Source organism: Myotis yumanensis, unplaced genomic scaffold, assembly GCF_028538775.1.
Source record: "Myotis yumanensis isolate MYYU_CA2020_CCGP unplaced genomic scaffold, mMyoYum1.0.hap1 SCAF_7, whole genome shotgun sequence".
Classification (NCBI taxonomy): domain Eukaryota; kingdom Metazoa; phylum Chordata; class Mammalia; order Chiroptera; family Vespertilionidae; genus Myotis; species Myotis yumanensis.
The window spans coordinates 25,158,011-25,168,339 of NW_027223758.1; positions in this window are offsets into that span (position 1 = coordinate 25,158,011).

Genomic DNA, 10,329 nt, shown 5'->3' on the forward strand with positions numbered 1-10,329 from the left:
CTTTACTGAGAACTGCATGGTAGGAAGGAAGGAGAAGAGTGCTCAGCAGCCAGGTGCTTCCACATTCCTGTTCCTTAATGCATCAAATTATAGGCTTTTATACAGGGATGCATCTGAGGACCACTGTGATGCTGAGACATGCCTGTGGTCAAGTAGGAGGGAAGAACCGTGTGACATTTAGGGATAGAGGGAAAGAGGAAATAGTAGCCAAAATGAGCAAACCTCAAAAAGGCTCTTTGAAAGGGATCACAGCATTCCTTCAATAAGTCTTTTGGAATATGATTAGCTCTGAATCCTCTCTGTACCTCAGTTATCTCAGAGGTAAAATGAGGACAAGGAAACTGTGAAGTAATTTAAATCATCATGTCTGTCATGATGAAATATTGGTTAAGAAAGGTAAATATATCAATTTGATGAGATTTTTAACATTCTCTAAGTAATGACGTGTGACTGCTTTAATATGGAGGGTAATTTTTGTTGTTGTTAGCTACTAACTAGATATGTATCATTTAATGGCTCTGGACCTTGGTTTCTTCATCTGTATTAACTTTGCTGCCATTTGCTTAGCACTGGAATATATTGGAATTTAGGTGAAACAGAGGAGAGCATTCAGAATTAGGTTAAACAGCCTGACCAAGGGCACAGCTAATATATGGTATGGCTGGAATTTGAACAGCAGTGTCCAAGTTCATAATCACTGTGCTTTAGTGTGGACCCTTCCAGCCCCTCAGACTCATCCCTTCTATATTAGCTAGAATTCTCCAGAGAAACAGAACCAATAAAATTTCTCTCCCCCTCTTTTCTCTCTGTATATACAAAGAGGTTTATTATAAGGAATTGGCTCATGTGATTATGGAGACTGGCAAGTCTCAAGATCTGCAGGGTGAGTGGGCAAGCTGGAGACCCAGGAGAGCTGATGGTGGTGTCATTCCAGTCCAAAGGCCAGCAGGCTCAAGACCCAGGAAGAGCATTTGTTTCAGTTTGAATCTGAAGGAAAAAGGCAGTGTTCCAGTTTAAAGGCTGTCAGGCAAGAGGAACTTTCTCTTGCCTTGGGGAGAATCAGCCTTTTTGTTCTATTTAGGCCTTTAGCTGACTGAATGAGGCCCACCATATTAGGGAGGGCAATCTGCTTTACTCACTCTAGTGATTTAAATATTAACTCATCCAAAGACACCCTCACAGAAGCACCCAGAATAATGTTTGACCAAATATCTGGGCAGCTGGCCCAGTCAAGTTTACATAAAATTAACTATCACAGCTTCACATTACAGTTAACCTCTCTGCTTCAACATATTGTGGTTTGTGTATGACTTTTTTCGTTAGTAGCTTTAGGGGTTCTTTGCTAATGCGATGAGTTTATAGGACACTGACCACAAGGCTTTGCTGAGGTGAATTCCAAGAGAGGGATCTATTCTGGAAACATGATTACCTGGAGTAAACAGAAGCATCATATTCAAAGGGAAAGAGTGCCATGTGTAATCAAGGAGGGAATTCAGAGATCAATACCTAATAAGGAGCATAAATAAGAATTGGGTCAGCAATTGCACGAAAAAATATCAGAGGGACTCAGCCAGGAGTCATAACAGAACAACCATGTTGACCACTGGTTTTGAGGGAATGATATGAGGTCTTAAGTAGGAATTGATTCCAAGGGCCAACAACTCTAGCAGTGAAAATCAGGCTGAGATGGGTTGAGGTGAATAGTTCAGGATTTTGTCTGGGAATCGAGCAAAGATATCTGGGACCATTCTATTAGTGTTGGCTATGAAGGGCAGGACAGTTCTGCCAGCTAACAGGCACCAGGCTGGGCAAGGCACACTCTAATATCTCAGCAGATAGCATCAATGATTTCATGGTCCCATTCAATGAGCTTTCATCTATCTTAACCTCTGGCTTCACCTGACACTCTGTACCAATCATTCCATTTCTTATTACTCTATCAGGTGTCCTCACTTCTCTTTCTCTCTATTATTGTTGGCTCTTCATTTTCCATAGCAGATGGGTTGAAGCAGAAAAATTGTGATGCTTAGCAGGTTAAGTTGGACATTTCCCTGAGCCAACAAGCCCTCTGAGAGTTCCATATGTCCATGGAACAGGTCCTGACTGTCCACCATGAAACTTCTGTACTCTTAGCCAAAGGGAAGAGTATCGAAGAGCTCATAATTATACAGCCCTGTACAAATTCTAAAGCACTGTCATACACATGATCTCATTTTATTCTCATAATTCTCTGAGTTATGTATAAAAGTAATCATTATTTTAAATTCCAATTAATATGTGAACATTCTGATTAATTTTCCAGACTCCTGTACTGACCAGATACAAAGGAAACCAATGTCCCATTCCTTCCTTCACATGTTGTCTTAAAAGAACCTGCCCTAGCCAGTTTGGCTCAGCGGATAGAGTGTCGGCCTGGGGACTAAAGGGTCCCAAGTTTGATTCTGGTCAAGGGCATGTACCTTGGTTGTGGGCACATCCTCAGTAGGGGGTGTGCAGGAGGCAGCTGGTTAATGTTTCTCTTTCATTGATGTTTCTAACTCTCTATTCCTCTCCCTTCCTCTCTGTAAAAAAATCAATAAAATATAGTTTAAAAAAATTAAAAGAACCTGATCCAGGCCCTTGAGTTTAACCATCATTTATATATGTATGATTGTTAATTATATATTTCCACTCCCATCTTCTCTCATGCGCTTCAGAATCATATTCCTAGCTTCTTACTGAATACTCTCATCTGAAGGATCAAGGCATCTCAGTTGATTTCCTCTTCTCTTCTCTTCTTACATTTGCAATGAACAATCTCACTAGGAGTCCCATTTACTAAACTAGCGCTGAAAAAAAAAAATCTTAGTTTCATTCTCTCTTTTTTTTGGCTTCTCTTCATCTCTATACTCTCATTTCATGGTGATTTCATCCAAATCTAGAACCTCAAATAGCATCTATGTGTTAATCTATAATAATAAAAGTAAATAATATGCTAATTCGACTGGACGTCCTTCCGGATGAAGCCAGGGCTTCGAGGGAAGCCCGGGTCCTGGGTGCCAGAGGGAAGCCTGTGCTGGCAGCTGGGGGAAGGAAGGCCTACTCTTGCAAGTATTTCATGCATTGGGCCTCTAATAATCTCACATTTACATATTCAGTCCTGATTTATCTCCTGAACTCAGCTTGTATATCCAAGTTTCTACTCAATAACTGCACTGAAATATAAAGCAAATATGGATGTGTAACCTACCATATATGAAGTAGAATTTGTGACTTTTAACTCCAAAATGGCTCCCCTTCCCAGTGTTGCCTATATTAATAAATGGCAGCTAGTTCCTCAGGATGAAAATCTTGTCTTATTTCATTGATCTCTTTCACATACACATCTAACCCTTAACAAAATTGCTCTATTTTCAATACATTTTCTAAGTCTAACCACTTCTCTACCTTCCACGGATGCTACCTTAGTTTAAGCCACCATCGTGTCTTATTTGGGCTATAATAGTAGCCGCTGAATTTGTCTTCTATTTCCTATTTTGCCATGTAGCTGCCACAATAATGCTTTAAAAAGATAAGTCTTCCTCAAAAATGTTTAATGGCTCTTATAACACTTAGAAATGTCTTAACCTACAAGATCAGGCTCCTGGCCACCTCTCCAAACTCATTTCCTAATACCTAGTTATCTCTGTAATGATCACATTGGCCTTGTGTTGTTAATTGTATAATCAAGCTCACTCCTACCTCAGGACCTTGGCATTTTTATTATCTTTACCTGAAACATTGTTTCCCAGACTTCTCATGTCTCACTTTCTCAAATGCTACTCTTTTCAAAGGAGTCTTCTGCAATCTAAACTAGCTAAACCTGCTAATTTCTCTTACCCGGAATTACTTTTTTTCATAGAACTTTTCTCATTTTGAGATTATATGTTTGTTTATATATTTTATCTATAGCTTATTCCAAAGGCAACAATTTTCAATGACATTAGCTTTTCCTTTTGGGTAAATCCTTTTTGTTTCTAAATAATATGCAGACATTGCAAATTCTTGACTTATAAAACAGACTATCATTTAACTTCTTATTATGGTAGATGATAATCAAGCTTTCCTATATCATTTCTTTTTCTTTGAATCATCCTTTGTAATACCAGGACTTGTTAAGTAATCACTCAGCCATTAATATGATGCGGTTAAGTATTTTTCACTGATGAGTTAGTACCACATAATAAATATGCTTCTTTTGAATAATTTTCCACTTTCTTTAGGGAAGATTTAAGAACCTCTATAGAGGAGAAGAGGATGGTTGCTTACCAAGAAACATGAATCACACCAATGTCAGGCTTCTCATCAGCAAATCCAGATGGTAGAGGGCAATGGAATAAGTCTTCAAACATTGGAAGAAAAATAAATTTTAGTCTATACATTTATACCCAGCCAAAATGTTAATAAAGAATGAAGGACAAAATAAAGACATTTCCAAACGTACACAGACTCAGGAGGTTTACTTTTTATGCATTCTGTCTGCTAATAAAAACATTTTCTGAGGATTGTATCTCAGCAAAGACAATAACTCACAGAAGACTCCACAAAATGCAGGAAGACAAGGAATTTAGTAAATATTAGAACTAATGTAGAATTTCTTTCCTAAAATAAAAACTAGGAAGCAAGTATGTAAATGAATCAGTTCAGCCCTTGCCGGTTTGGCTCAGTGGATAGAGCATGGGCCTGTGGACTGAAGGGTCTCGGGACTGATTCCAGTCAAGGGCATGTATCTCAGTTGCAGGCTCCTCCCCAGCCGGGCCTTGGTCGGGCTGCGTGCAGAAGGCAACCAATTGATGTGTTTTCCTCACATCATTATTTCTCTCTGTCTTTCCACTCTCTCTAAAAATCAATGGAAAATCATCCTTGGGTGAGGATTAAATAAATAAATAAGTTTGACTTAAAGTAGTATTTATATAATCGTAATGCTGTAAATGCGATTTATTGATTTTTAAAGTTTACAATCAAGCTGAGGATAAGCACAAAAGATAATGACCTTTACCTAATGGAATCTAAATGTTATGAGGCCTAACATATAAAAGTGGTGGTAGGATTCTCAGAATGTGCTAGTTAAAAGAGGTTGCTGGGGAGGGTTCAAGGTGAACAGGTGTTATTTAATGTAAACACCCCAATTTACTCATTATACATGGTAAAGGTTTAAGAGAATTGGCATAAAGTTGATAGAAGAAAAAATAAAGTTTAATTATATTCTATGGCTATAATAAAGTTATATATATTATAAAATTAGCCAACTGAAAACCAAAAATTAATATGTGTAACAAGGTTTATGTCTTCAAATAAGAGAGAAATAGTCAATTAGATCATGTTCTAATCTTTAAAAGAGAGTTAATACATATTACCTAAAGTTGGCAAATCAAGAAATAGAAGTATATCATTTAAAATTAAAATTATAAACACCAAGAAGAACCTAAAAGTGAAATGTTTAAAGATGGTCACTTTGGGGAAGGATAAAGACTAAAATGCATGATTTTATTAATTTTTTTTCCATGAAACTGTATTAATCTTCTAAAAAAATAAAACAAGAAAAACATGAGAAAAAAATGAATCACCAAATAGAGAATACCAATAAAGAGATTGATATTATTTTAACAAATTGAATAGGAATGAAAGAGAGCTCAGCCGGGACTTGTGTGGGGTCAGCAAAATTGAAACATGGGGCAGCTTTGTATTTTAAGACTATTTTGCTTGTAAGTTATAGAAATCCAACTCATAATAATTTAGGCACAAAGGAAACATAATGGCTCACATAATTAAAAGTCTGGGATCAGGTCTGGCTTCAAGAAAGTTTGGATTTAGGTGTTCAAACAATGTCATTGAAAATTTATCTCTTGTCATCTATGTGTTGACTTCACTCTCAGATAGCTTCCACCAGCTGTGTTCAACAGCAGAAAAAAATGCCACTTTCCCAATAGTGGGAAATTTCTGACTACTTTTTACATTGGCCAGGACTGGGTCATGTGCTCCTTCCATAACCAATCACTGTGGCTAGAAGGCTATTGTGCTCTAATTGGCTAGCCTGGCTCAGAACCATGATAAGTCCCATCCAAAATACATGGACTGGGAGTGGGAGAAGGAGTTCTCTCAAACAAAATTCGGAATGAGCTAAACAAGAAGGGGGATGAATTCTGAACAAGAAAAAAATAACAAATGCTCATTCCAGACAGTGGGCCAGTTGATCAACTGAAGGTGTTTAAAACTTGGGTGGGAAGTCAGAGGCCCAGCAAGGAGCTGAGACTTGAAGGATTAACTAACCTGTGAGAGCAAGTCTGACTGCAGATGCTATTCCAACGGTGTTTCCCTATTGTGTTTCTTGCTAAAGTAGTGCTTCTCAGATTCTGATTTGGGAGGTCTGGGGAAGAGTTCAAGAGTCTGCATTCCTAACAAGCTATGGAAGTGATACTGATGCTGCTGGCTCATGGACCACATTCTGATGTGGGGTTGTGCTGAAGTATCAGGACATCTCCATTCAATCATCTCCAGCTGTGGTGAATTCACCATCTTGATTGCCCCTCTCTTGACATGGTGGGGTTGGAAGGCTCTGAGTGCCCTTAGTAGGCTCTGTCCTGCTATCAGTCACCTCTCTCGGGATAGCATGGGGATGGAGGCAGCCTTTCCATCAGAATAATGGACTTCCCCATTTCTGTACTCCAGGCCTGCACTGGTTTAAAGCATTGGACCAAAGGAGATTCCTGGCTTAGGGTTCAGGAAATATTAGTTAGCAGGCCGATAATCACCATTTTACTCAATAAAGAACCAGAGAGTACTCTACTTCTTGCTACTTATTTATAGCTCTTTGGCTATAAACTAGAGAGTTTTGCCAATCCCCTGATGACTACAGTTTCATGAGTGGGCCATGCTGAGGCCAATTCAAATCAGCAGAACTGCTCGGTTGACCCACAGGTTAATGAGCCATACCAAATGGCTGTTGTTATGATCCACTGAGTTTTGTGGAGGTGTATAATACTGCATTATTGTGACAATAGATTACTAAAAGATTCTGTATATGAACTTGGGCAACTTTTTAATTCCCTCTAAGCCTCTGTTTCCTCTGTAAAATGCTGGTAAATTTACAGAATTATGTGAATAGTAAATGATGAGGAAGGTAAAGAACTTAACAGAATATTCCAATAAATGGCAGAATTAGGACTGCAATTTGACTTTCTACAGCTAGTCTTCAAGAAGCTTTATGGAGAAAGAAACTTTCTGGTAGAATTAAGCAATGGTGTGAGTTACAGAAGAGAGAAACATCTTGTGATTCTGCTTGGTGTCCTATTTTATATTTTCCCTACCAACTTGTAAGGTTTATTTTTCCCTTTTTATAAATGAGGAAACCATGACTCAGAAACATTAGCTGACTTTGTCAGAATCAGACAGCTAATAGAGGAGGCCCTGGAATAAGAAACAACTTAGGTCTTTTCACCCTAATGACCTTGTTCTTTCCTCCAATAAAATCCAGTTCAAACCTTACTGTTTTTATGAAAATATTACATTCAAGACTCCCACTACAGAATAAGAAAATATATGTCATAGCCAAAATTTTCAAAGATTATTTTTTATTTTTTCCATTTGATTTAATATTTCTTTTTTTCTTTCTAGAATGAGTCTCTCCCCCCCTCCACCCCCACCTCCCCCACTGCTGCCTTCAGATCCTTGTAGTTAAAATTCAAGCAGAAGGCAAGTGACTCAGCAAGTTGGATGTTAATCTTGGTGGTTTATTTATTCTTAAAGGACAAAAAATTATCTTAGCATATCTAGAAAGAAGACAATGAAAATGTTAAGGCCTTTATGGGAAAAGCATCTTAGAAACACACAGATTATTTTCTTTCTTTCTTTCTTTCTTTCTTTCTTTCTTTCTTTCTTTCTTTCTTTCTTTCTTTCTTTCTTCAGGGCAGGAGAAGAGGCCCAAGCTTAGAGCAGACTTTAAATGACTTTAACATATTTTTTTACTCACATGGACAAGGTATTATTTCTTCCTGCATTTAATGCCTATAGGAAATCAGGCCTAGAATAGACTTTGTCAAATTTGATCCCTTGCCTCTAAATCTTGGTCTGACTAGACATAGCATTTCTATTTTTAGTCATAGGAACAAAAGACTCAAAACCCATTGTTTCCATTTTGAACCACATGACCTGGATTTGGACGATGTATTGGTCAGAATAGGCAAGATTATACTGCAATAATAAACACCCTCATGTTCATAATGGCTTAACCTAACAAAAATTTATTATTTTTCAAGCTATTTGTCCAGTTATGATAGGCATGGACTTTCTTCATTATAATCACTGACAGCTTTCTACTGATGAGACTCTAGAATGGGCTTCCACGATTGTCAGTGTTGGGAGAAAGGGGGAATCAGCCAAGCCCAGAAACTTAAATGCTTCCACTGGAAGAGACATATGTCACTCCTGCCCATATTTAATTGTGAAAATCAAGTTATCTGGCCTCTCTTACTTTATAGGGTGGGAAAGCAGAGTCCCCAGTGTTCCTGTAGAAGTAGAACTGGAGGTTTTACAAACAGTTCTAATAACCAGCCCAGATGGCCTTTCTGATGGTCAAGTATGGTCCTTGCCTCTCCTGGGCCAATGATGAAATAGGATCCTGGCCAACTCACTTTCTTCTTGGGTTGACTAACTTCTTCCCTTAGAAAAAAACATGCAATATCTTAGAGGTGAACATGTATAAGATGGCCATGAGACATTCATATGGAGATGTCAGGTTGGTAATGGAATGTATGTCTATTTATAAATCTAAGCTAGTGCGTCAGTTAGCTATTACTGTGTAACAAAGCACACCAAAAGTCAGCAGCTTAAAATAATAACTATTTTATTAGTTTATATCTCTTCAGGTTGGTGAATTATCCTGGGCCATGCTGGTAAGTCCTATTTGGTCCCACCTTTCCCAAATACTTCAGTACTCAGCTGTGAGTTGTCTATGTGGCTTTGCTTCTGGGGGTTGGTTAATTGTCAGATAGTATAATGATCTATGTGCTTTTTAAATTCTTTAGTGGGCTTCTTTGAGCTTGCTCACATGATAGAGGGAAGGTTTCAAGATTAAGCAGATGCTTAAGCTAACAATTTCTACACCATCACTTCCCCAGCATTATATTGACCAAAGAAAGTTATAAGACCAGTCCAGATTCAGTGGGCAGAGAAGCAGACTCCACTTAATAATGGGACCACTTGCAAAGTCACATTGCAAAGGGGTATGGACACAGAGGGCCATTACGTGGGCCATCAATGCAATTAATTGACTATAGTACAGGTTATAATTTGAGTCTTCAGCATATAGATATATAAGTGAGAACAAATAAGCTTAACTAAAGAGAAAGTGTAGATAAAGAAGAGTCTTAAGAAACTCCAGCATTTGGCCAATGAAATTGGGACCAGAAAAAATGCCTTAGAAAGTGAAACAGGAAGTAGAAGTTGTAGAGCATGAATAAATGTTTAATAAAATGTTTCTTGGAGGGACAGCCTCATCCGAATGGCAGAACAACTGGAACAACTGAACAATCAGTCGCTATGACATGCGCTGAACATCGGGGGGGGGGGGGGGGGTGGTGGTGGTGCAAAACATGGCCAGTGGTGGCAGCGGTGGGATGGTGGAGCAGATGGTCTGGAATGGGGGCACCAGACCAAGGCAGAGCATGGTCGCTGTCATCGGGGCGAGCCTCTGGTGGTTACTGAAGATTCTTTGCTCCCGTGCACCGAGGTCCCACCCAGCACTCTTGGTGCCATCAGCATGTGTGGGCGGCAGCTGCTGGCCCCAATTTCCCCTCAGGGCTTCTCCACCTCTTCCTGATCCCAAAGGGAGATCAGAGCCGGCAGCCGGCTCTTGCACCCACTGCCGGTGCCCTGCACCAGTTCCTATCGCTTGACGCCATCAGCAGGTGCAAGCAGCGGCTGCCAGCCGTGATCACCCCTGAGGGCTTCTCCACCTACACTTGCTCCTGAGGGGAGATTGGGGCAGCAGTTGCCACTTGCACCTGTTGATGGCACCAGTCCCACTCGCACCCACTGCCAGTGTCCAGTGTCAATCCCAATCACTTGGCGCCATCAGCGGGTGTGAGTGGGTCTGGCACCATCAGTGCATGGGAGTGAGGCAGCAGTGGGAGGGGCGGGGGGGAGCTCAGAGGATGGCCCAAGACTTGCCCCTGTGCCCACCACAGCCTTGTGACCCACAGTTACTTTTAAGGTGCACGAAGTCGTGCGCTGGGCCCCTAGTACTTATATAAAGTTAATAACAAGGTATGACAACTATACAGGTCTTTCTCAAGAGCCCATCACTGAGAATCC